At 41.0% G+C, this 27,558-nt stretch overlaps 1 protein-coding gene across 1 annotated transcript in view; it reads left to right on the top strand.

The window, feature by feature from the left end:
* The first annotated feature begins 5,986 nt into the window (after positions 1-5,986).
* Positions 5,987-27,558, top strand: part of LOC120955199 (protein yippee-like) — a 94,448-nt gene continuing 72,876 nt past the window's right edge. Inside the window, exons 1-3 of the mRNA XM_040375816.2 lie at positions 5,987-6,764; positions 8,749-9,237; positions 26,721-26,782. The gene's annotated coding sequence lies outside the window, so the exon portion shown is untranslated. The remainder of the gene's footprint in view (positions 6,765-8,748; positions 9,238-26,720; positions 26,783-27,558) is intronic.

The following is a 27,558-nucleotide window of genomic DNA, read 5'->3' as shown; positions in this document are numbered from 1 at the left end:
GGTACGGAGGAAATGAAGAAGGTATTCATACTGAAGAACGAGATGGGATGAAATTTGCTTCACAGTGGTGGCCCTGCTACTAGTGCCGCTGCTGTCGCTGCCGCCCCCGCCACTGCAACCGGTGTGGTTGTGGCCACAGCCTCCCACGCCTCCGCCACCGCACCGTCCAGCAGTGCGGCAGCCACCGTATCGACAGCGGCTGGTGGTGGTGGTGGTGGTGGTGCTGGAAGTCAGATGGGAGAAAATCATCATCAGCATCATCATCACCATCCCCACCACCACCATCAGCAGCATCAGCAAGCGCTGGTGGAGGGCGCTGCGGAAGGAGGTGGCGGAGAGCAACGTAGTGGTGGAGGCGGAGGCAGTCACTATATGGTGACGCAGCAGCAGCAGCAGCACCATGCAGCAGCAGCGGTTGTAGTACCGGGGGTCATTGAGGAGTCAAATGAGGACGACAAGAGTAGCATCATAATTAATCATTCGCATCAGCAACACCATCATGCGTCCCAGCAGCAACACCATCAGCAACAACAACAGCAACATCACTACCAATCGCAGCACCATCAGCAGCGCCAGCAGGAGGTAGTGGTGTCGGTCGGGCAGGCGGCAAGCTTGATCTCGCCGAGCGATCATCATAACTACGCGGCAACGGTCACCGATACGCGCCTTGTGTCGACCAGCACCAGTGCCACCTACCACACCTACCATCATCAGCAACAGCAGCAGCATCAACAGCAGCAGCAGCAGCAGCAGCAGCAGCATCACCATCATCATCAGCATCATCATCATACCTCCGTGGTGACGCTGCAATCCGGTGGCACCACAGCTGCCGGTGGTGGTGCTGATGGGAGCGGCGGACCAGGCGTTCAAGATCAACGCCATCTGCAGGACGTAAAGCATGAAAAGCTGTAAGAGAGAGAGAGCATTATTAGAAGATATGAGGTATGCAAATGTGTGCATACGAGTTGTAGGTAATGTAAAAAAAGAGAAGGCGAGAGAGTACCGTTTAGAAAGTCTTTTAGTGTACGTTGAGGTGTAGGGGTAGTAAGTTGGCAGACAAAACGATCCGCCAAGCTTACGAGAAGCATAACCCAAAACTGAGTGCGTCACCGCTACAAACACACACACATCGGCGTGTGGTTGAATCGGTTTATTTTATTGCTTGCTGCTGTACGTTCCGAGGTGAAGTTTGAACAATCTTCTATATTTTATTACTTTAATTCGAGCTTTTTTTTCCTATTCGATAACTACCACTGTATTACAATATGTAAATCAATCCAGTGCACATAGCAGAGAGAGAGAAAGGAGAGGGGGCAACGTAGCAAAACGGTGGTAGTTGTTGGTACAACTTTGTATTTAGATTCTTTATCGATTTGAAAAACCCAAAATGAAAACTTATTCTTAATTTAATGCGCGTACGCGTACTCGTGTACGCTTTAGTTAAACGAAACGACCGCGCACTCCTTTTTCCCACCGCGGAGGGTACATGCTTTGAAAAATGACTATTTTTGCGCGCCTGTTAGTTGCCGGTAATATGGAACTGTAAAAAAATATATATATATATCTGAAAAATGAACATTGTACACACATACACACAGGCACAGCGCGGTGCGTTATCGCAATCCAAATCCATACTCGCATGTATCACGAACGCGTACGGAACCGGTCGACACAGACGAGGGGAATTATCATCCTTTTTCTGGCAGGAAAATGATGTTAAGGGAAAGGTTGTTTTAATTGTTATTACAGCAAAGAATCTGTAAAAAAACGGATTTTCGAAATTTGATTGCTTGTGGTGTCCTATCCGCGGTGGAGTATGTTTATACGGGTTTGAAATGATTTTGATACGAACGCGATTCCTATGCCATACATTTCTGTGCAGTGGCTGGAAGGAAGGCACTACATTAATCAATTCGATTCGAATCCATCCTTGGTGCAGAAGAAAGCAGATTGTATGTAATGTAAAGCTGGCAGATTTCTCCTGTCTTTTCGTTTTTGCTTTCCTTAACCATTCACATTTAAAAGGCAAGAGAAAGTAGAGAGTACATAAGATACAAAGCTTTCGGATTTGTTTTTCTTTTTCGATTTCGAAGTGTCATAGTAAAGCGGCACACAGAGAAAACCCCGCATTGTGGCGCCATTAGGGTGACGTCAAGTTTCGACTATCTATCTGTAACTAATCCTAAGTAACGTGCTTGCATGCTTAGACAGAGGTTGTACATAGAGAGCAAATGCTTCACAAAACACAGCACTAGGGAGAGACAGCACCAGGGACAGCATTCAATGATGGAAATGCCATTATTGGGTGGTGGCAAACATTGTAAACATCCTATTCAACGCACCTTACACTACCGTGCGCGCACACCATCATTCATATTCTGTATTAGTATGTGGCCATAGCAAAAAAAAAGGAAAGAAAGAGAGCACATTTAGTAGCTGTTAGATGAGTTAAGTTAAATACTTGATTTCGTACGCGCTTTTCCTCCGCTCTTTTGTGTGCAGTGTAGCAGGGTAAAGTAAGAAAATTGGTTTGCAGACATCCAAAAGTTGCTGTTTTTTTTAAATAACAAAATGTGGGTAAGAAGCAGATACATCCATTGGGTTAGAATTTGATAAAGAAATGTACGAAGAAAGTAAAACACTACTAACTTTGGTTCTAGTAAGGGCAATAGAAGGCAAAACCACCTAGTATAGCTTAATCCTTTTTTGTTCGGTGAGACAAACTCTCTGAAGCATAATTTAAATAATAGCCATAAAATACACCTACCAAGCATTTTTCTTTGTTTTTAGTTCGCAATTTTGGGCTACAGGAAGGTATCTCAATTGTGAAGGCGTACAAAACCCCCCGAAATACGGCAAACAGAGGGACAAAGGTGTATAATAGATATAAATGATAATAGCGAGAGGCCAGCGAAAGAGAGAGATAGAGGTAATAGAGTGTAGCGAAACTAAATAACACTTAGATTTTGATTGGGTTTGATGTAATATTGTTTTCTTGATTCTGCTTAGTTTAAGGAAGGATTTGTATGATTTTAAGCGAGAGGGTGATATAGCTTTTTTTCGGTTTGGTTTAAAGCGCAGCAAACCCACACAAACACACCGCAAACAGCGCGTGGTAATGTGTGGTTAAATTGCACACTAAGGCGTTAGTGACTAAGATTTCTTTTATCCGCTGCTTAGAAAAGGGCACAAACACAGTAAAAACAAAACAAAAAATGCGCAACCTCTCCAGGTACGGTGTGTAGTGGTGGAATAAGAAGATGTGTAAATGTGTGGAATTATGCGGAAAATTTGAAGTTGCGAGAAGGGAAAGGTGTGTAAGTGTACAATGAAAATGAGCGCCGAACGATCGTGCCGGAGCGGTAATGTAATTCAAACAAAAAGGAGTAAAAGGTGTGTAAATCGAAGGGCTTCTAAAGTCCGGGCTTAGCATTAAATAGTAATTAGTGGTTGTAAGTACTCCGCGGGGGGAATGGGGAAATCGAAAAACACTTTGCACGGCGGTAGTGTGTGGTGTAGTAGTTGGTAGTAGTAGTAGTGTGCAAAAGAATGTAGAAACAGCATAACTGGTCAAATGTGTGTAGCAGTAAAAAGAAAAAAGGAAAACAAAGGGTGCAACGTTAACATACTATTGTGTGTGTGAGTGTGTGTCGATAAGAAGGAGAAAGGGTTAGTTAAGCAAAGCAAATGGAGGGAATGTAATTTTTTAAAGTACACAACCGACAGAGAGAGGGAGAGTAACACACATACACACCGACACAACAGCGGAAAAATCAATAGACTCTGTAAGAGAAGCTTTTCGTTCGTTTAGCGCAAGATGAGTGTGTAGTGTCGTTGGTTCTTACTGCTCTTACACCCCTCCCCCCCCCACCCCCTTCTCCCCAAAAAATGCACCCACTATACTAACTATTGTTAAGCGAAAACTATGCAGGAATAAACAAAACACGAAAATGTAATAAAAATACATCTTGAGTAAACACACAAATTCGTTGGAAGCAAGAGGATAATGCAGGAAAGAAGAAGGAAGGGGTTGTTTGCATTTTCTTGGCAAAAGAAAATGCAAATTGCCTGAACGCGAGAACGTGTGTAAAGTGTGCATCCTGTGCAAATTGGTGCGACACAAGGTGTGGATAAATAAATGGAATATTTTAACTATAATCTTTTCGTTTAACTGTTTTGCTACAATAATTGGCACATTTATTGTACGTTATAAAGGAAATAGAGAAAGTTTATTATATTTTGCTATTTTATTTAAAGATAGAGATTTTTCTATTTATGTGATGGTGTTGCTTGTTTGATACGTCACACTTTTCGATATCTTGTGTCTTTCACACCTCATTGTTGTTTCTCTTTTTTTCTTGTTAGACTAAATGACTATACCTCTTGATCACTTTAATTGATAATTGTGCTTTAATTATTTTATTTGCTTATTAAATTGTATTATTTACTATTTATTAAACATTTTCCTATTAAAGCGTACAGCAAATTGCACAAATTGGTAATCCTTTCGTTTTATTATTTCATTCCTAAATTAATAGTGATGGGAAAAATGAAGTTTTCGTCGGAATCGAATCCGGCCAGCTCCGCAGTTTTTGGAATCGATTCCGGATATTAGGTTCGGATCAGTTCCAGATTCGATTTCGGAATCGACTCCGGAATCGGCTGCGGAATCTGAATTGGTTCCGAAATCGAAATCGGCTCTGGAATCGGAATTGGCTCCTAAATCAGAATTGGCTTCGAAATCGTAGTCGGCATCTCCATAAGAATTGACATTTTGATGCAATGATGCTAGGCGCAAAGAATCAAAATTTACTTGTAAACGATCCATTCTCTTGGAGATGTTCGGACTGATTTCGCTTCTCATAATTCTTATTTCAATTCAAGAGCTGATTCTCATTCCAGAATTAATTCCAATTCTGGAGTCAATTCTGATTCCGTTATCGAAACAAATTGGGATTCCCAGGTCGATTCCGATTCCAAACCCTATTCTGTTCCTGGAGCCGATTCCGATTCCAGAATCGATTCTGTATCCAACTCCGGAATCGGCTCGGGAATCGGCTCGGGAATCGTCTCCGGAATCGGTTCCAGAATCGGAATCAATTCCAGCATCGGAATTAGAATTTATTCCCACACCGGAATCCACTCCGGGATTGATTGCGAACACGGAATTGGAATCGGGTAGGTCCGATTCCGACCTCCCGCCACTACTAAAGAACGTGTTCCTCTTGGTTTGGTACATCTGAGAAAAAATATATGTTTGAAAGTTTAGTTTGTTTTATTTTAATTAATATTATTGCGGTTTCGGCCGTATCTAGTAAAATCAAGACTTGTTTGTTTTTTTTTTTAATAATTTTCTTTAAGAACTCCCATGAATTCCAACATTTATACCGAACTGTTGCTGGGATAGTGTTGGTTTAAATTAAAAGTGTTCAACTACCCTTCAATACAACGTACCAAAGCGAGACAGCAACAATAACAAATGTATTGTGTTATCGTTTTCGCTTTCATATAGTTTGAGTCGTTTTTTTTTCCTTGGTCCGCATCTTTACATGAGTGAGGCGGTGTTTTTGAAGCAATTATTTACATTGTTTTATCTTTAAATAACTGATGCGATAATCTTATCTATAAACAATCCCGGTTTTTATAGGTTTGCAGCTGTGCGAATATCAAAGCCTTTCTTTATTTGTTTACATTTTTACGGAGCATTTTCTCGCCACGGATGCGTCACGCACACAATCACCTCCCTTTGTAGTGTTCAGCTCACCCATCCGTGCGTCCTGCACGCCGTGGCAGTGTATTGGGAAGCATGTTTGCGTGTGAGTGTGTATGGGAAAGGGTAAGAATCAAAATGTGCCTATGCGCGCGTGTGAGTGTGCGTGTATTTGCTCTCCGTCGTATCTCTCTCCCACTCGCTCGCGCGCTCTGTTGCTCCATCGAGAGCGAGCACCGCGGAGGGTTCCAAAACAGCCGCAGCAGCAGCAGCGGTGTAGTAGTTTCTCGCTGGGACACCGAAAACCAAACACGCAATTTGTGTGTTTTGTCCGCTAAAAAATCCTTTCTCCGACGAAGCCGTGCCGCGTTGTAAAGTGAACGATTGTCAGCGAACGTGGTGGTAGCTGGACGGGAAGGTGTTTAGCAGGCAGAAGAAAGTGCCAGCAAGTGGCGAACATCGAAACAATTGCAAAACGAAAACACTCTAATCCAAGTAGGGCTGCGTGCGTGCGTGCGGGTGTTCTATGTTGTGCTGTAATCGATGGTTGATGGTCAGAGGAGGAAAAGATATCCGCGAACCCTGTGCGAGCGTGCGTGCGTGTGTGTGTGTGTGGGGACGAAAAACGGCAAGAGACAGACAGACGGTCGCCAGCGCTGAAAGGGTGGCAGTGAGGGAGTGTAGTGGTGTAGTGGGGCCGCAGTGGTGGCAGCGGAGGGAAAAACTGGCCGATTGTTCTTGGCCCAAGATTGGGGCAAGGTTTATGGAGCAGCGAAAGTGAACGGCCCGAACCTGCGTTGAACCTGTGGAAAGTGCAATTTTCCAACCCAAGTGGTTCCATTGGTCAGTGGGTTTTTTACATGCATGCATGTGTCTGTGTGTCGGTAGGGGCAGTTTGCTGTGGGGGAAAACCTTGCATCACGGTTTTTGTTGGGAAAACCCCGTGCATCGGTAGGCAGAAAGGTGGTGAAAGAATGTTCTGGTCCACTCGCGCCGTGTTGCCGATAATGAAATACTCGACATTCGTCATTGGGACTGCATTGTAAATGAGCAAGTAAGTACATTACAGAAATTACACCGGAAAATGGATGAAAAGATGGTTGAGAATTGATAATGGATACTTGATGGGCCGTATCGTAGTAGACATGGAGGTCGCTGAGTTCTTCTACCCAACAGTAACGTCCTTTTTAGGGCATCCTTGATAAGAAATATCTGCTAGATCAGCATGCTAAAAGTCTTTTCCACCATTTCGACTTGTTTTGGTACCCTTTTATTCTTTTTCTATTGTCTAGAGGCCCCAATAAAGAGGCCCCAAGTTGTCCAAATATCTCTCGTATATAAGCGTTTCGAGGCACACACTACATTTGATTGTGAATTTTTGTGGTCTTATCATCCCTGATTTCTTTAGATTGTATTATTTTTATCATTTTTCTCAAGGCCTGAACTATTCCCACTATTTTTCTTAACGATTTACAACTTTTTATTTATCATCCATGATTAGAAGAGTCACTCAGACTTAGACCTAGACCGTTGTTAGTAGCTGACTTCTCCTCCACAGTGTAAGGCTCAAGAGACCCACTGTCCAGAATGAGTAGATCCTGTAACGCTTTAGGTAATAGCGTAGATTTTCATATGAACTATGGAAAATTAAAGATGATTTTACATGTAACCTTTTGACCAGCACTGATTAGTTCTTAACAGAATAAGAATTAGTCTTAAGTATGGCTATGTAGGTTCATTTAAGCCTCTAGATGACTTAATTAAATAAATACAAAATACGAAATTAGGATAATATTTCCTGAGTCATTCTTCCTGGATGTATGCAATCCGCAAGCCAATGTTATATGTATTCTTTTTCTGTCATGGCTTTTTTGGAATGGAGTTAATGCATCGACAAGACTGAACTATATTTCGGCTGGATTTAATATCCTCCTAGTAGTTAGAGAGTATTGAACGAACACTGAGCTTATTACGATTGGGATAGGCCCAAACCTAGGCATGGGAAATATGTCTCTAGTTCAGGGCCAGCTCATACATAATAGCGCACAATGTCTGATGGAAATGATGCATCGGTTGATTTTGATTTTCTCGGCCATATTGACACTATGTACTCCGTTTTGACCATCATCGTTTTGACAATATCAGACCATCAAATGAGCCTGTGAAGAAAACCCAAGTTTTTGCTACCGTTAGTTCGGCAACGCTTCTTCGAATTGAATTGATCAATTGATCCAAAATTAATTTTCATGAGTACTAAAGACTTTTTCAGGCGACATTAAGTAAGGGAAACCTGGTCTATAGTTCCCCAAGAATGAAAAAAACTCACAATAATTAGTTCAAAAAGACTTCTGGAGAACAACATCTGTTTTTTTGTTTTGAATATTTACCACATTAAACTTAAAACATTTTAGCCAATATCAGGCGAGATTCACGTATATTTGTGAATTGAATTTGAATTTGAAAGTGAATTTGTGAATTGTGAAATCTACTGTGAAAAGCAATGTGAAATAGAATAGGAATGATCTGTTGTAGTTGATCTGCAGGATGTCTATCTGAAACCATTGTTAAGGTTATTATACAAAAGATGAGGAACTCCTAAGAGGTAACCAAGTTTACACAGGAGTATGGAAAACAATAAGCCTTCAAACTTCTGTAAAGAAAGAATAGGATCATCTCGCAAGTTCAACTATTAAAAAAGTTGGTTTTGTTGAGAATTACATGATCATTTCAGATCATGATAGATAGCTTAAACCATGTAACTAGCGCGGCTTTCTATTTTGCCTGGATTTGAAAGATGTGAATTCCGATATACATTATACAAATCTAAGGCGTATCTTACATCAAAAATGCTCTAAAAATTATCTTCTTTATAAAAAAAATCCCACAAAATTGACCACAAAACCTGACCGCCGTTTGGTAATTAGATCCGTGTATCCACCTATATAAACCCATATGAGCTGCTACTTATCCGATACGATTCGATATGTACTGATCGCACTTGTTCTCGCTCTCTCTCTCTCTCACTCTCCTCCCACTAGGTAACCGATTCCGATGTGGGTGGCGTTGGCGGGCATTGCATAATTCTTACCAGCTGTTGTGAATTGCGATAGGAATTGCGCGTACGCTAACGTTGTGCAGCAGTGCAACGCATCACTACAGTTCCTTCCCAACGCCACGCGCACAAGTTCTCGGCACAAGATCACACAACGGTAGCAAGATCACGCAGGGCGCAGGGTGGCCAAAAAAACAGCGAGCTGCGTTTGTTTACTGAGGTTCAATCTGTTTGGTACGCGTGAATGAGTAAAGTGTTTGAATTGCAGCAGGGGGGAAAAACGATCGTTTATCGGTGTGGTGGGTCAGGTTGGTTAGTTAAGCTTTCGTTTGATTGAGCCAAGCTGTGGTTAGTTGGGAAGGGTGTGAAGCAGTGCAATCGTTTGCTTCATTAGTGCGTGTTGGGTGATCGCGTTTAAAGAACAAACCATCAATCAATCAGCAGTCGAATGTTCTTGAAGTGGGAAAGGCTTAAGGTAAGTTCCGATATCCATTTATTCTAAAAATACTATCATGCTTGTAACAACATCCGGAAAAGCAAACCATTGCTAGCACTCGTTCGAGGGAAACCTGCTTCTGCATAGTTTACGACGTAATTGACCCAACAGAAAGAACTTTACATTCTCCACGTGCTTCAGCGAGTGTCAGCCATCAATCTGAATATAGTAATGCACGCGAGTAGTACGCGAATGTTTGGAAAATCAACGTTTCAGCGCTGGTGCGAGCGCTTTAGTGCTCGTTTTCCCGATGTAATCAAATGAATATTTATGCCGAGCAGGATTCGTCGAATCCGGTTGCTTAAGCAGTGTTCCGTTCTATCCTCCTCTCTAGTGGTTCGACACACGCACACAGAGTATTTGCAAAACGCGGGGTGAGTGCGAAATTATGCTCGTCGCTTCGGGAAACAAAGAAATATGGCCAGATGTAAGCATTCTTTGCTATTCGATTTTTCATTTCGCCCGCCCGTAAACGTTGGGTGGTGCCTAGTGCTGCGAAATAAAGTTCCCAGAATTGGAACAATTTGAACGTGACGCACTTGCCTTAACTCTTGAAGCGGTATCATAAACCGGGGAAACTGTATTGTTTTGTAAGTAAGAGTACTTATTGAGTTCTAGAGAGGTATTTGGTGTTCTTCATGCTTTTTAATATCTTGCTCTGTTTGGACATTTTAAATTGTTTGGCTATGATCCAAAAAATTGGCAAGAACTTGTTTCTTTCGAGCTTCTTCTTCTTCTTCTTCTTCTTCTTCTTCTTCTTCTTCTTCTTCTTCTTCTTCTTCTTCTTCTTCTTCTTCTACTTCTTCTTCTTCTTCTTCTTTTGAATTTTTCATTAAAAGTAACAGGTTTTTGGGGGTAGGAATCCGTCTGGTTGTTAATTTAGTGGATTTTGTTGTACCAATTGTATAACTTCCGGCGCTTTGCTTCGAGCTACAGTCGTTAAGTTACTACAAGGTATTTTTTGGAGATTAACCATGGGATAATCCTTCAGGAGCTTCAGGTCGTAGCTTCAAGAAATTAAATTGAATGCAAATTTAAATAATTGAGCATAATTCGCTTATTTACTTACATATAAAAATATTTCTTACAAGAAATTAGAAAAGTATCCATCAAATTTTATTGCTCTTAAATATTACTTCTTACATTAATATACTAAAAAAATGGTAAACCAATTGTAAGTTGTAATAATAAGCCTTTAGACTGATCAAGATATCTCTGCTAAAGCAATATTGATTGCTTAAAATTTACGCCTAAATGTATGCACGTTGCAATGCATAACGTCCTTACTTAGCTAAAAATTTCCTTTTTTTACCCCCTAAGAGAGATCTGTCATATTTTGCTGTATAAATCACAAGTATGCTAATTTAACGCTTACCATGAAGCGTTCAGATTTGCCTTGAACTTATTGCATTGGTTTCGTGGAATCGATTGTTGACAGCAATCATCTCTTTCATAAAAGCCAATTCCCCTTTTATCTGCCCTACTAGATTGACTTTCGATGATTGAGATTCAATTGTTATCTGTATAATTTTCTCGTCTGGTAGCTGCCGGGAGACAGAACGCTTGATAATACTACAAATCAATACACTGGATAAGTGGACAAGGGCGCTAGGTTCAGGCAGAGAGGAAAGGAAACTATCGCAGAAACGGTGCATAGAAACGGTTCTCCTTTTTACTGCAACTTCGCTCGACAGTTCCAGTGCGAAATCACAGCTGTGAGAACTATTGGAATTGCTTTTTCCCCGGGCGGGGGAGCAGTGGTGGAAAACCAACGACACAAATAATGTGGAAAAATCGATAAGAAACCCCGAGGGGGGCCTTCAGGCTGTGAGGCGATCGATTTCCTGGATAGCCTTCCGATTTCCCAGGACACGTACCCCAATTGCTTCCCTTTGGCGCCTTTGTCCGTGCCCCGCTTTCGGTCACGTGTAATCGTCAATCTCCTGTCGGAATCCCGTTGGAAAATCTTGCTGGAAAACTGCACAGGTAAGCCGAGCATAACGTCGTGTGCCGTTGTTGAATTATAAATGGCATTATTATGGCTGGCGCCTGATTGCTGCTGGCAGATAACCGTTGACAGTGACGTTTGTAAAATAAACAGCGGTGGACGATTCAATCACAATAATGCTGCTTGATTCTATGTACTAAATGTTTGTTTTCCTTCCCAAAGAAAATCACAGCAAGCGTCTGTTACAGCCATTAAAACCCGGATCCAAAACACACATCACATCATTATCCCCGATTTTATGCATTGTCGTTATCAAGTCATAATGGTCGGGGTGTGCTCTATTTCCCAATCGGCGCCGTTTCGCAATTAATGGCTGTTGTGGTGCGTAAATGCGTTTTGTTTGTAAACATTTTCCAGCTCACGGGGGACGAAAACACAGTTTTTCGTTTGTGATTCTCTCTCTCGCATTCGCTCGCTCAGCCCTGTGCTGCAGTTCTTCTTTTGCTCTTTTGCTAAGGGATGAAGGATGCTTCTCAATTACTGGAAAATCTCTCTTCGCTCGCCCGTGAGGGAAACAAGGCAAGGTGTGTTGTAGGCCCTACTTGTTTTCGATAGCGTTATGCAAATGTTTACGCCAAAAACAGCTGTAGAAAAAACAAATGGTTATTTTAAGATATCTATTTTTCAGAATAAAAGCTGTTTATAAGTCCTTTTTGAATGAATTAAAGAAGATTATTGGTTAGATTGTCTTGCATTTCATGGAGATATTCTTCAATTGTTGTTGTCCCTTATAAACGTGGAGTGAGCACAATATCTGCCCTTCTGCTCTCCTGCTGAGAGAGGCTCAGAAATTGCGTTGTTGTGATTTAAAAGCAACGATGTAAATATTGTGATCCAATTTGGCTGGGAAGGGTTCAAGCCTACATACCATCTGTTTGCTCAAATTTAGAATTTATTAATTTATTTTTAACTGTTGTAACCTTTGATAATTTCGATTAATAAATTAACATTATCAAAAATTATATAAAAAAATGAAATTAATCCCTCTCAGGTCCTATTTCTCCCAAAATGCATTTCTCAACCGTGCTTTCCATCTTGTATCCTGTGTGTGCCAGTTTTCCCATCTCACCAACACCGTCGCACTCAAAATATAAAGGGACGTGTTACAAAAAAGGAAACAAACAATCGCAGAGAGTCCTAGGGGCCGACGTTCCCGGTGGCCTCAAAAAATCAAAACACAGGAGCACAAAAACTGTGTGAATGTCAACTCCATACATTGACCGGACCTGATTTTGGGGTTTTCCCTTTTTGGCGTGCGGGAAATTTAGCACTGTTTCCGAGCGACAAAGCGAACCGCGAGCGAGACGTTGGGTGTGCGTGCGCGGTTGTGAAAAATCTGAAGCTGCGCAGTACGTTTGTTATTATTATTGTTGCCGTCTCGCTTCAATTCGATTTTTCGGGTCGGGTGCGAGAATTTTGGAGAGCAATGGCGCGCGCGTTCGCTCCCATCGGTCCACACGCACCGCCATCTGGTGGCCGGTGTGCGAAGCACGACTCTCGACTAAGTGGTTGTGTGAGGCTGGCTGAATGTTACACTAAACCCATTATGGCTTCTCCATGTGTGTGTGTGTGTGTTTGTGGTGGTTTCGGATGGTGTTGCTGTGCAAGGGCTAGCAGGTTGCTGCTACCAGCTGTTTTGTGTTGTCAAACTTTGCTTTACTCCCCACCTGCTACCTTCTCCGGACCTTCTTCACACTTGAGTGGACAGGGTTGAAAAACGTTTGAACGATTTGTGGAGTGTATTGCTTTATTTTTCTCTCTCTCTTTCTCGCTGTGTATCAATTGGATTTCATTGAACGCGCGCGCAATTGCGTCGAGAAAATGGATTTTCTCGCTTGTGTGTGCCACAGAACTGTCGTGACGTAGAATATCATACTGGGACGGAGGAAGTGTGTATGTTTTCAGCATTTTTGGCTCAAAAGTATTATTTTTTCAATGATTGGAATTAGGTCACTTATAAAATTATTTAAATTACTTACATGAAGCTTGTTACAAGCTGTTTGTCATTTCTTATTTGGTCTTGAAGGGTTTTCCAGGTCACTTTCTAATGTAAACATTGTTATTCACCGCGTGCAAGATGTTAATCCACATCAATCTGACATTTCATTTCCATCGCAAAATTTTTAATTTCTTCAACATGATTTTCAACACGACTCAAGCTGGATTGAGTTTGACAGTTCTTTGTTATGTTTTGAATATCATGTGTTGAAACTGAAATTTCATTTTGAAGCAAATAAACCATTTGACAGCTGTTGAAAAACATCTTGGATGCGATGAATAACAATGTTTACATTCGAAACTGACTTGGAAAACCCTGTAAGACAATATTGTTTTCAGTTTTATTTAAATAAACATTATGGGTTGTTCAGATCGTAGCTTTAGCAAATAACTTTTCAAACCTTCGCAGTAAATTCTTAAATGGTTTCAGAATGTATGGAGATATACTTCAAGTACGTTGATGCTTTCGAATGTCTACAACATTTTACATTGATTGCGAGATGTTTTTCAACATCTGTCAAATGTTGTATTTGCATCACAATAATGTTTCAGATCTTCCACATGATTTTCAACACGTCTCAAGCTGGATTAAGTTTGGCAGTTCTTTGTGGTACGTTGAAAATCATACGTAAGAGTTGAAATTTTATTAGGATGCAAATCAATTATTTGACAGCTGTTTAAAAACATCTTTAAGGTGGTGAATAATGATGTACGCATTCGAAAGTTACTTCGAAAATCCTTTACATATTTGAATATGCTGGTTTTATATTGGTCTAAGATATATTCGATGATTCTGCGATGTAATTATTTTACTAGTATTTTAAGTGAATTCAAATTATTCATTCTTTCACCTTTTTTTCCCTGCACATGTACATTTGGCCTGATAGTGCTAAGCGTACATAGCAATTGATATATTTGTAAAGGAGAAGATGGCGTAAAGTGGCCACATTAGATATCGTTGTACATTTATGTTTAAAAATAGTTATTTAAATCACAAAAAAGTTAAGTAATGGTCAGTTCTTAGATAACGCCGCTAGATTTATATATTTCACTCAAGAATGAGTAATTATTAATAAATAAAATGAACACTAGCAACATGTGTTTTGATTATAAAAACCCTCATAACTGAGTTTAATTACATTTGTCAAACGGTGTAAACTAAACACCATCAATAGAATTGAATACACCAGCTTCATTACTTCGTTTGCTTGCCCATTTGGCCCCATCTTCTCCTACCACTGGTTATTGTATTATTGCCCTCGTAAAGCTCAATCGGAGGCAAACCCCGCTCAACAATACAGATGCATTCGGCCGCAGTTACATTACGCAATGCATGCGGAACCACACTTCCTTCCTACGTGTGTGTTCGGTTGCGGGTCGTTTGCTTCGCTTGTCCCCAAGCCGTTTGGATGCAGTTATCCCAGGAGTGGGGTCCGGCCATAGTAGGGGTGGTCTTACTGCTATTGTCACACTCCGTCCGTTTCCCGATGCGTCCCTCCGGAATCTCTCCCAGGGGTTGTGCTTACTGGGGATTCTGTCACTGACATGGAACTGCATCGATTAGCCGTTTGGCAGCGGGGGTAGCTGCTCGCTGAGACGGGTGGCAGGCGAGTGAATTATGCATTCAAGATGCACTGCTGCACTGCGTGTCAGGCACACGGGGCTACGATCGAGTAGTGATCGAGTTGAATCTTGCCTGTGTGTTTGGTGTGCGGTGGTTGGCGTTGCTGTGTTGAGTGCGTTATAGACAGAATCCGCTCGCTTCATCTCTGTCGGTAGGCACACGCGCCTTTTGTTACGTGTGAATGTGTGTCGTGAGAATGAATAATGAGTCCGGGCGGTTGTGAGGCCCTTTAATCGATGATTTAATCGATAGCTAATCTATTGTGGCCATAGATGTTTACTCACAATTGCCGGAGGAATGTGTGGGATGCATTTGTATGAGTTTTGTTTTGGTTTTGTGTTTGCAAATGCGCGTGAGTGATTTTTTTTAAGGCAAAGGTAACCTAGCTGCCTGAGAAACACAACTGTAAATAATGCCATTCAGAGTATGGAAATATGTTTTCCATATTTTATGTCGCAGAACGCCATAACTTGTTAATTTTTATTTTTAAAGTTCGTTTTAATCCACTATTTGAGACAAAAATCGTTACAATGTCAATTGATCAATGTTGTGCATACATTTAGGCGTTTTTTCACTCAAAGCTCAGTGCAATATAGATCTAGTAGGTGTAGACAGAGTTAATTGTATTTCTTTTCTTAAATTAAATTAAATGTTAATTGAATGATTAAATGCTATATGTTATTTTAAACATTCGTTTTAAATTATTTCTTTATTTGATTCATTTATATCAAATGATTGATTAAATTAAATTAAAACACAAATTAATTATAACAGGTTGTGTATAAATGTAGGCGCCGTAAAAACGTCAACGGGAGCAGTCTGCGCTTTTATATGCTTATTTTCCATAATTTAATCAATGATTTGAACCACGATAAAAAGAAGTTTTTTTTTACCAAAAAAAAGCTTAACTGATTTTGAGTGAAAATTATTCCGTAGAACTCCTGAAAAAATGGCTATAAAACAAGTAACTATCCTACCTCACCCGTAGCTATTTACCATCCTCTTGGCAGTCACGATAATACTAATTTATAGTGATCATGTTCACCTTCCCGCCGGGTTGGGCGCTGTTGTTCGTTCGGAAAGGAAATTAAATAAGAACAATTTGGAGCGGCGTCTCGCTAATGCCTACCGGTCACGAAAGGGCTGGCCTCTAAAACGAAAGTGGAGAAAAAGATTTGCTGTGAAGCATAATGTAAATACAACTATTTGCAAGACCATATTGCATGTGTATGTGCTCTACGAACGAACGAAGAGGGAGAAAGAATTCAACATTCAACACTGTTCTTGTGTTGAATTAGATTGTGTACCATTTAAAAAATATTTTCGTTTTGGCCCTAAGAGCAGGGAAGGTATCAAAAGATTCCAGGGGACTTTTGCACCCGTGGTGCGAAGTGGGCGAAGTGAAAATATGCTAAAAAATAAATCTTTGTAAATAGACCGCCTAACCAGTAGTGGCATGGTATTAGAGAAAAAAGATGATGGTAAAGCTGGCTTAAGATTTATGATCGAAATTTCAGTTCAACTTGCTTTGCGTCATTTTGGGGTTTTTTTTTATCTCCGTTTTGCTTTGCAAAATATTCGTAGTTTTTAGTAAAGCCAATGTAATACAGTTTAGAAAACGATCCACAATCCGGTTTGTAGGAGTCAATCCACCTGTCACTTGAATAGGATTATGTAATGGCCCGGTTTTCTTAGAATGTTACCAAGGTCAAATGCAAAATGAAGGTGAAAGGAGTAGCGAAAATGGGGCCAATTAAATTCTAATGAACATATTCACGATGGTGATTGTGTGCTGCTCCGTTTTATCCTTTCGTCGATAGGAAGCAAGCTAAAATATTCTTTTTTATCCGATTTTTATTCGAGATTGCAAACAATCACGCTCATTTAATTGGGTCTACGATTAATTTTCCAGTGCAGTTCCTTTGCAGCTTAGATGGATGGGTTGCTGACTGCTTAATGCAAAAAACCCCAAAAACAAAACAGAATCGGCACAACAAGAATGTGCGTGAAGAGGGCAAAAAATAAGTTGCAACCCGCAGGTCAGGTTTTTTTTTGTAAATGAGAGTGATTTGTTATCGGGCTGTTACAACGCACGGTGTCGACTTTATTGTTCCAGTTATTTTTTCTGCTTTTTCATCCCGCGCCTGTTTTTTGCTCCGTATGCTGGTCGTATACTTTAAAAGACTGTCGTCAATTAGGGTTCGGCGAGAAGTCTAAATAATTGGGTGCAAAGGTGCGATTTATCGTTTATAAGTGGCGTTGCTTTAGGTTGACCATGTTGGAGTATTTTTTTGTTTTTGTTACAAAAAGCTGCATAATTGCCCTTAGTTTCGCACCAATTTGCAACTCTTTGCCTTGGTGTTCTTTAATTCGTTTTCTTAGCTCCGATTACTTCATTAATTGTTTTTTTTTTATCTTTGTAGGCTTTTGAATTAGTTCTAAATGCATACACAGTGTTTTTTTATCAAATGACATCGTATGGTCTTAAGTATTTTTTTTAATTGGTCAAATAATGTTTGATAAAATCCATCACTGAAATGTTTTGTTTCTTAATGACGGTGAAATGTAGGTTGAATAATAAGATAGCTAACTCATCATCTCCTCTGGTCTTTTTTAACGCCTAAATGTATGCAATGCGCGCAATTGTCAAGAGATTATTATTATTTTTTTAGATTAAATTAATAACAGAGATCTCGGTGAAGTATCTTAAACTAGGGTCTTACACTATCAATCACACGCGGTTGTAGTTGCAGTTAGAGTCCAAATCTTAGCTGGATTTTGAATGATTGCAAAATAATGCCACATACAAACAGATGATTAACTTCATTATACGCCTTCCACATCGAACTAACAGGATCATTGAAGCCCTAGCCAGTTCGCCGTTGTACATTATGCGTAATAAAATAAACGTTTATTTAGTTTTATTAATTAAATGTTAATAATACAACAAACGAACCTGGACAGTACTAAACCCCATATGAATAAAATAAAACGCCTACATTTATGCAATTTGTTTGACAATATTGCATTTTTGGCTCAAGGGATGAGATTGTTTAAATCTCAACCATTTTAAGAAGATTTACACAATTTTTTAATGTATCTAGAGTATTTAAAACTTTTTGTAAGGTCTATTGTGTCATAACATGGCTAGTTTTGTTGGTTACAAGTGATGTTTTTAGACATTAAAACGTGATTGCCTTTACTAAACTATTCGGATTATTTTTTTCATTTTAAACAGTAAAAGTTTATTTACTAAGTACTAAGCCGCTGCGTTTGCCTTGCTTTAATAAATGGATCATCATGCCCTTGGTAAATAAAATGCAATCCATCGATTAACTTTAAATCGTTTTCACACAAAGCAACAGAAAGGAGGGGAGAAGGTTCGCTGTTGATGCTACACATTTAAATAAAATAAAATGAATAAAACCCGACCATATCGTCACCGTACCAGACAGTGCAATGCTCTCAGCGGTACGGAAACTGTCATTTCCTCCACCCCCTACCCCTTCCTGTGCTGCGTTGTCCTTCTTCCGATGGTGATTTTCTCGTGCGCAAACCGAACGAAATTGAATGAAAAGTATGATTAATGGGCAACCGTATTATTGCCCGCTGCGTTTGCCTCCTCCCTAGTATCCCCATCGAGTTGGTTGCAAAATAAACCAGCCGGCGACTGGAATGATTCGTTCTTCCTCATCATGGCCGTACACTTTCAGCTTGTTGGCAGCTACAAAAAAACGTTAGACGTCAATTCTCCCGCCGGTTGTTTTATTTTTTATACATCCACGCTACTATGCCGGAAGTGCATCGTTTTTAGCAAGTGTGACCGGGCGTGTTTAATGGTGCTCAGTTCCCAGGTCGCGTCCGCCGGGCGCTCATGCTGTTCTTATTTGTTCACAGCGCCTTGCTGTTTATTCTCGCCCGAAACTGGATCCAACCCCCCGCGCCGGCATACATCCCGAGGTTCCTAGTGGACAAAGACGTTTATCATTGAAACATTTCAATCGACCCATTGCCATTTTCCCCATTGCGGGAGGGCGCTTTACGCCACGGGAGAAAAGTGCACCACAGGTCATAACCTCGAAGGGTGTTGTGTTGTGTGCAGCATCCTTCTGGGTGGAGCGTGTGAAGGGAAATGTGTCCTGGTGTTGGTGGGAGAGAACAGGCAGCTGCAGCAGTCACATATATTCGCGAGTGTTTGCCAATTAACAGTCGCGGGCAGCATCGGCGAGCAGGTTTTACGAATAAACAAAGCAATCCCTCGCGGCCACATTGTATGCCCCCTCATGTCATCGAACGCGCTCGTCTGGTGCGAATGTGCCGTTCTGTGTCCTTGCGATCAAGTGGCTGGATGCTGTTGATGGGGATGCGCGGGTAATGTTCTTTATGTGGCCGAGTTAATTACCCAAGTGATTGCCACCAGGGTGGGTTCATTGTCTTGGTGCGACTTGGTCATAGGATTGGCTCCATTTGCCGTTTGATAAATGGATGTTTAAATGTTTCAGGAACGTTTTAGCTTTGACGATGTATTTTCAGTTTTTTTTCAGTTTTTGAGGATTTATAATTTTAGATAGCCATTTTCTGATGTACTATTGATCTTAAAAAAAAATTAAAACTTTTAACTTTTCTGTTGCTGTGGGTTAGATTACTTTCATTAATTGTGCTATATTTGTGCAATTTAATTCTATTTTGGCTGATTAAGCTACTGATTTAGCTTTTTTATGATGTATTAAGCAACGCTCAATGTGTAATGTGTTTTGTGTTGAGTTTTTATAAAGTAATCATTTTTTATCCTTACTTTGCTAAAGTTATTTGTTATTGTTAAACATATGTGCTAATCGCTATTTTGTGTTATTTTTATGTTTTAAGTTTGTATTTTAGAGTTTAGAAAGTTTATGTTTATGTTTTATATTTTAGATATTTTTTAAAATTATTGAAACTATAATTGTTTGTTTGTTATTTGCCTGGTTTGGTTCATTAGTAATTTACTTTTTTTTATTGTTTCCTTGTATTGCCTCGGATTTAGATTATTATGTTCATATTTTCACACGTACATTGATTTCATTCATATTTATTCATTAATTATTTGACTTAATCGCAGTTATTACTAGATTTAATCTAAAAGGAAACAAATTGAAGGATTTTTGTGTTCTTACACAGATTATACACACTGCATGCACTTGAAATTTCTATAAAAAATGACCTCAGAATGATGTTTTATGTAACAAAAAAAGCGCAATTATTTATAGCTGATAGAATTTCACCCTAGAGCACTATTTGCTTACATCCATTAACACTTCTTCTTTCGAAGCACCCCAAAAAACGTGATGGTTTGATTTCCATACTTCGCTCCTGCTTAAAGCAAACCGTTGATGGGAGTGGATCCACATTTCATTTGCACTTAAAATTCCAAGCAAAAATAAGGGAAGGTTGCCAAACCACTAAACACGAGCACAAAGACACGAAACGAAATCACAGCCCTCTGCGCTGTCGACCACCTACGACGACCGCCACACGTACGTGTCATAAAATTATAACTAAACTAATTTAAATTATGTTTATTACCGGTCTCCAAGGAGCATGCGGCCAGTCGGTCGTCGCGATAGGTAAACTCCAATGGAGCAAGTTTTCTTGCATTTCAGTGCACAATCATCATCGGGGTTTCGCTGGTTTACCGAACAGTAGAAGAGACGGTAGTGCCGATAGTAAGGGATAGTTTCTCACGAGATTCTGAGTTTTGCATGATGCAGCACAATATTATACGTCGCGCGCAAGCTGGATGCCAAAAGTAAGCCCAGGATGCACGAAAACCTACGCTCCAGGGTTTTTGGGTAGTATTTTTTGGTTTAAATCCATATCTGAAGTACGCTTTATCTTGCGAGAACCAACTTTTGCTCTAGGATCTCTGGTAACTTTTTCCAACGATACGGCTGCATCTGCGCACCTTCCGGCACCGGGCAAATAAGTAAGTCAATAGTAATGTAATAGTAGGTTTTTATTGCTGGCATCCGTTGTAGAGCCACCGTCACGATTTTGTAATGCAAGCATTCCAATCCATGCGTTGGGTGAGTTTGGGTGGGCAAAAGTGAGCTCCATATCGATCGCACTGTTTGATTTGCTATGCTTAGCTCGAATGTAGAACGATGTCGAGTACGCGAGGAATCCGACATTGCACACCGGCGTTTTTTTTCGTTCGATTAGCTTCCCTGTATTCACAGACACAAACACACACATAGATGGTGAATCGGTTCTTTAGCAGAGAGAAAAAAAAACCACGAAAAACCAATATGGGACGTGACACGAGCTTCATTAAAGCAATTTGTGAACTTCATGCTACTTAACTGGAGTACAGACGATGATGGTTCGATGAGTTTTGGGAGATCCTTATGTTCCTTTGTTCTGGTACATCTTCCTCGGGATGTGACTTGAGACAACGAGGTAAGAACAAACACTGTTATTCCTGGTTTCATGATATTAGAATTATAAACGTATCGAGCCTAGCAAGTGAATCTTTTGCCTTTGTTGGCCTTCAAAGCTCAGGAACCAAGACACTACTGGAATGTAAATTCCAGAAGATACTCACAGCAAATGAAATAATTTTGACGATAGTTGCTGTGCTTAGTCCTGATGATCCGTGAATGATGGAATTATTCTAAATATGTGTAATACGTTATTTAAAAATGAATAATTTAGGTTTAGAATAGCAAATATAACATTATTGAATGTAATAAAAGAGGTATATGTCCTTTCAATTGTATACTCTATGCCTTTTAATTCTTAAGAATATCTTGGGTCCTATAGAATCATCACCAGACATTCCATTAATGCTTTCTTTTCGACATTGGGATTTCCTAAAAAGAGAACATCTTTTCAAAATATCCTACTTGAAAGATCACCAAGACGCTGGCTCCTTTTAGAAGAACTCGACAGTGACCTTACTAAACCGTTTCCAATATAAAAAAAAACGCAGTACAACGCGACGAAGTAGACATTCTTTTTAGCAGACACTTAAAATGAAGACGTTTTCAGACACCGGTTCAAACTTTGGGTTGTCCTGTTTTTCTTTAGTTTTTTTTCCATCCCAACATAACCTATCCCAATGCAGTCTCACGTGATGGATGCGACGATTCTTTGCAATTCTAAGTCCTCGCTTCCCGGGGTATGCATTTGTGCCGCGTCGCACATTGTTGGGAGGAAATTGTCCGGAATGAATACTGTCTCCGACGATAGCGGGTACGTCTCGGCGTGTTTGGCGCAGATCATCGAATGCCATCGCTCGGTGGCGTCTCAGCTTTCTTCAAGCTTCCCGACTTCAAGCCGATGAAAGAATGCTGATAAGAAGACGTACACCGACGCAAGCCGCACCGTGCAAGCGGGGAGGGGAGTGGTGCGAGGAGAAATAAACCCACTCTAAAGTCTCAATGGAGCAATGCGAAAAACGAGTGCACGGCGACGGCTGCTTTAAATTCTGCTCCCATGGCACTGTGTCGTGGAAAGTTTTGTCGATGTTGCGGGGCAAAAATAATCCCGCACTGATAGTTTTCCACCAGCAGCAGAAAGGCGAGAGACACTGTAGGAGGGAGGGAGAGGGAAAGAAAGTGAGAAAGAGAAAGAAATTGATGAAATGAAACAAAACTTTTCCCGAAACTCCCTACCAAACGCCAACTTGCCAGACCGATCCATTTTAGCATTGCTTTTTTTCTTTGGCAATTTTCTCGCACAAGTGCAATATCTTTGTTTTGCTTTGCCTTGCGACACTGCATACCTTTTTGGTTTGGTTAGGTTGTGGGCAAAATGTTGCTCGAAAAGGCAGCTTGGTTCGATTGAGCTGATGGAGTGCGAATAAAAGCAAATTGGCTCTATTGGCAGGCTGTGACGATACGAAAGCGGTAACGATGCAGATCGATGGAAGTCGTTTAATTGAATTCGTTAAGATTAAGTGAAGTTTGGTGGAAGTTGGTCTGGAAGTTCTAGTGCTGGAGTTGAACAAAAAAAAAAACGTTTCTGTATGTTGATTTCATGTAAATTTCGGTAAATTGTTACCATGTGTAATTCGATTACATTGAGTCACTGAAAGTTAGTCCCTTCGAACCGATTCAATGGCATAAAAAAGATAAGATCATAGGTATTGGAGAGCCTGATGTTCAAACCTACGTTCAAAGTTTCGTTTGCATTCGTTTGCATAGTTTCAGGTTGGTAAGTTCAGAGAATATAGAATATTGAATTTGGCTGGAAATCTCATTATTATTCTTGAATACGTATGACTTAATCCGTGCTTCATAAATGTAACATAATCTTTACAAAATCTTTACCAAAAAGGAGTAATAATAGTTTACAAAACGTTTTTAGATGCACTGTCGGAATTGTTGACTGATGACCTGAAACGTTAGTTAACAAAAGTGTGAATTTTCTGAAGAAAAATTCGGTGGTACACGTAATTGTATAACTTTAGGCGCTGGAAGATGATTTCATTATTACCGTGGTTTTGTCATTCTGATTGCATAACTTACGGCTTTTATGATTTGAATGTTTAATTTTATTTGAATAATGTATAGTTTGCATTTGTGGCATTTAACATATTTGAATGAATTTATATGTGGGATTTAACACATTTTAATGAACCTGTACTGCTGCCTTTATCACTGACCCATGGCTTCTTAGTGCTCTTAGTGGAATGCTGCCATTGCTTCTTAAATTACATGGCTGCTATCAAACAACCAAACAAATTCCTCGAAAGAAATTGTACTCATTCCTTCGCTCAAAATTAAACGCAGTAGTGTGGGGTGGGCAAATGCTTCTCCTGTCTGGAAAACTATCTTGTTGGATTCATGCGCCTCAGACGCTATCCACAAGAGATACCGTGCTTACTAAGAACATTTTCTGCCGACGACTGCATCACCACACCCACACGCTATCACTACAACAACTGCATCCGTCCAGCAGTGGATACACATTCGATCTCGTCTCGGGAAAGGTAAGCTCATCTCGGGGCTTGAATATGGGATGCATGGGAGCGAAGCGAAAGGGACAAAATTTATGCCAGTTCTAGAAACCGGAAATAGCGTCTGCACCGCGCAGATGGCGTTGAACCGTTTGCAGCTGCCCAAACCGTGCCGGAAGAAAAGAACCGTGCTTGAGTTTTGCGACCTGCAAGAAAGATCCGAAACAACGAAAGAAAAGCATGGAAAAACTACATCGTCTGCTGCGCACCGTTCGGTGCCGGGCGGCGAAGTCGTTTGGTTGGAAAATGAGCGACGAGCTCGGGGACTCGCGCTCAACCGCTGCTGAGGATGGCCGTACCCCGAGCAGCGCATAGAAAACTAGGAACGAATGCTAACGACCTCACCAGTAGGGCTGTCGGTGAAGAGGTTAAGGTTAAGCGCAACGGAAACGCGCCAGGACGACGTTGTACCCGCGGAAGAACTAGCCCAGCGACCGAGGAATCCAGACATCGTCCTGTCGCTGCTGCTGTGCTGTGCTGCTTCCTTCAACTCTACCTGCTTGCAAACAAAGAAAATTGCTCGCAGGTTGCAAACCTTCTTCTTTCTGCTCAACGGAGCGGAAGAGCGGCAATCGAAGGGAATGGTAACGTAATGGAAAATTGCTTCAACCAATCTTCCTCCTTGCCCTTCCCGAGGACCCGAATGAAAAACGAGATTCTGCAGAATCCATCCCCATACACAACGAGATGCTAGCTAGTCACCGGGTTAATTTCTCTCGCGCTGGTGGTAGGGTTGGAAGGAGCGGATTGGTGCAGCAGTCTGGCTTTGGGTTGATTTTTAGCAAGCAGCTTTTTTATCGTTTTGACACTTCCTCCCAGTGCGCTTCGTTTCGGGGATGGATGTTTCCACCTCCATCCTGGGCCTGGGTCAGTGGGTGTGTGTGTGTTTAAGCCTTCTTTCCGGGTTGATATTTATTGCCGTCTGGTGGGGATTTGGAGTAGCGCGAGCCTGCATTATTGGTCCTGGGGGTGAACAACCAGACTCTGCTTTGTGCGCCCCATGACCTATCCCAACGCAACACACTAGTAGAGGTAGAGGTTGGCCCTACAGTTGGGGCTTCTTTCCGATCGATAATGGCTACAATTTCTTTGTCTCTACCTTCGACTGAGGAAGGTTGTCATGGAGTCGACTAGAATTGAGACGGAGAGAATGGGCGAGCGGTGGTTGTCCTAGGTGTGGTGCTTACGGTTGCCAACGGTCATGGTTGAGTGACAGGATGCTACAGTAACCCTGGCTGAAATGGATTCATTTCATTGTCACCATTAGCTACACAATTTCCTCAGACGAGTTTTGCTGCGGTCCGGTATTGTTTCGAATGCTCGACATGTTTCAAGGAGCTTTAGGTGTGCCAACGCGGTGACTCGGTTGTCCTCAGGCCGGTGTCAATGGCCAGAAACTAGACTCGCTGGTGTGCGGGTGTTTTTTACGGTCAAAGCTAGTTTTCCACCCTTCATATCAACAAACAGGATCTGATGAATCGGTCACTTTGTTGGTCCGTTAATGCGATACCTAAGCGGACCTTAGTTGTCGGATGTTTGAAATGGCGTGCGTGTGTGTGTAGTACATGACGATTGGTCACTGACCGTCTGTAGATCTGTGGACGGGGTTCGTTCAATTTTATACGATGGCAAGGGTGTACTCATACTGGAGATATTAATCAAGAAATGGATGACTATTCCAACTGAGAAAGTGATACGAAGGATTCATAGTAAGAACGGTGGTGTCGTTCGTAATGTTTATGAGCATTTTGTGACTCATTACACTTGGTTGTTATACTATGAAAAAGGGAAAAAACTGTATTTATAAAATAATTATTTTGTTTTACTATTTCATTTCAAAGATGATATTCACGAAAACATCAGTTTAAAATATACTCTGTGCACTTTTTGACCGCATGCGGTGCATATAAATAGACGCCACCATCTGCACCTTCGTGCGATTGGAACCCTTGGAACCGATCATCCTCCCGGAAGACATACCAAACACTCTCTCACACACACATCATCCTACTCGCTAAATGTCTCTTTCCTTTGCTCTCAGGGCCGGGGAAATCGTGTGGATTTGAAGTTGTCTTTCTGGCTTACCGCCGAGAATGGTCTTTGCTAGCGAAGAGAATTCCCTCCCCACTAGCCGTAAACATTGGCATCGCTGCAAGATACATATTTACACTTGAAATTCCTGTCTAATGGGCAACGCATTACCCTGCCGGTAGGTAGGTAAGCTTTGGACACACCATGTTATGTCCACGTCGTGACGGCTGGGTTCAAAGTGGCCGGAAATGTTCATTTATTTATTCTTCAAACAGTCAAGCGTACTATGGAAACTGTTGAAGAGGGTGGTGGTGTAAGCAAAATAGTAAATTTAAATGAGGTTAAGAGAAAGTTGAAGAATGAACAATCATAATAATCCGGTTCGAAGGACTAATATGGTGTACTTGACTAATAGGTCCAATATGGCGTAGCAACGCTCTTGTGCGTAAGTATAAGGGAACAATTTGAAGAATAATTTATTTTTGTGGATAATGATGTACTGCGGTGATCTGACTTTTCTGTATTGTGAGTTTCATAATTTTCAAAGATTGAAAGAGTTGTAATCAACGATGGTTGTTTCCATAATGAAGAGTTGAAGAGTTACTATTAAAATATCTGTAAAGCGTTTTGCATACTTTAAGGCGATTTTGTTGACAAGCACTATTAACGCCTTTTGCTATGCAAAGTGTATAACAAAATCCTTAATTTATTTTCTATGTGTCTTAATTGCCCTTATTTTACTTTGAATTAAAGAATGGTGTTTAAAACTAAAAACAAACATATTTTCGTTTACATTATTACAGGTCGATGTGGTTGTAACGGAGAACGAATGTGACAGCGAATGAGGCTCAATAAATGCTAACAGGTAAGTCATGTTGCCAGTGGTAATAGCTCCATTATTCTCGTATTTCATATGTCTCAGGAAACCCCAATCAACCATAAAGGTTCGTGGAGCATGACACACTGATGTAGGGGAACGATAAAAGCAAAACGACCACCGGAGAGCATATCTTGCTTACCTGGGACGGTGTCACATTCTTTAGCTCGCCGACATGTCGACATGTTAAAAAGGAAGTGAACACAATGGAATTGGAGCCTTCCGGGTCAAACTATGCTTCATTTGTTTGACGGTATTTTTTTCTTCTTTTCCATCAAAACCTCACATAAAGAGAACATCTTCCTCGGAATCCTTTGTAGCTACAATTGCTCCACGGTACACTTTGCTTGAGGCGAGGATTCGCACCCACTTCCAGGAAGGGATTGTGTAAAACATAGAAATGCTTGAACGGAGTTGTAGCAAAATAAGTAGCCTTGTATTTGCTCGGCAGTTTCGTTGCATTCGTTGCACGGCTGCAACATCGCAACAGCTTAGCGTACAGCTTTCGTATCCTGAGCGAGAGAGAGGAATGCAGCCCGTTGTGCATGAACCACGAGTGTCATTGGTGTTGGTGAGATTTTGCCCAAACCACCACTACCTAAAAAGTGGATCCGCTGGAAAATGGGAACAAAGAACTTCGGTGTTCGGTTCACTTTAGTGCGCTCGCACGGTGGAATATCCTCTCTTTGGCCTTCTTTCCTACCGTTGGCTTTGACGCTGTGTGGCGCTGCTTCCCTGTGTTGGTACTAGCCTCGCATCCTTCC

This window comes from Anopheles coluzzii, chromosome 3 (genome assembly GCF_943734685.1).
Source record: "Anopheles coluzzii chromosome 3, AcolN3, whole genome shotgun sequence".
NCBI classification, from domain to species: Eukaryota; Metazoa; Arthropoda; class Insecta; order Diptera; family Culicidae; genus Anopheles; species Anopheles coluzzii.
The sequence above is the reverse complement of the archived record's forward strand: the minus strand, read 5'-3'. Positions and strand labels throughout refer to the sequence as shown.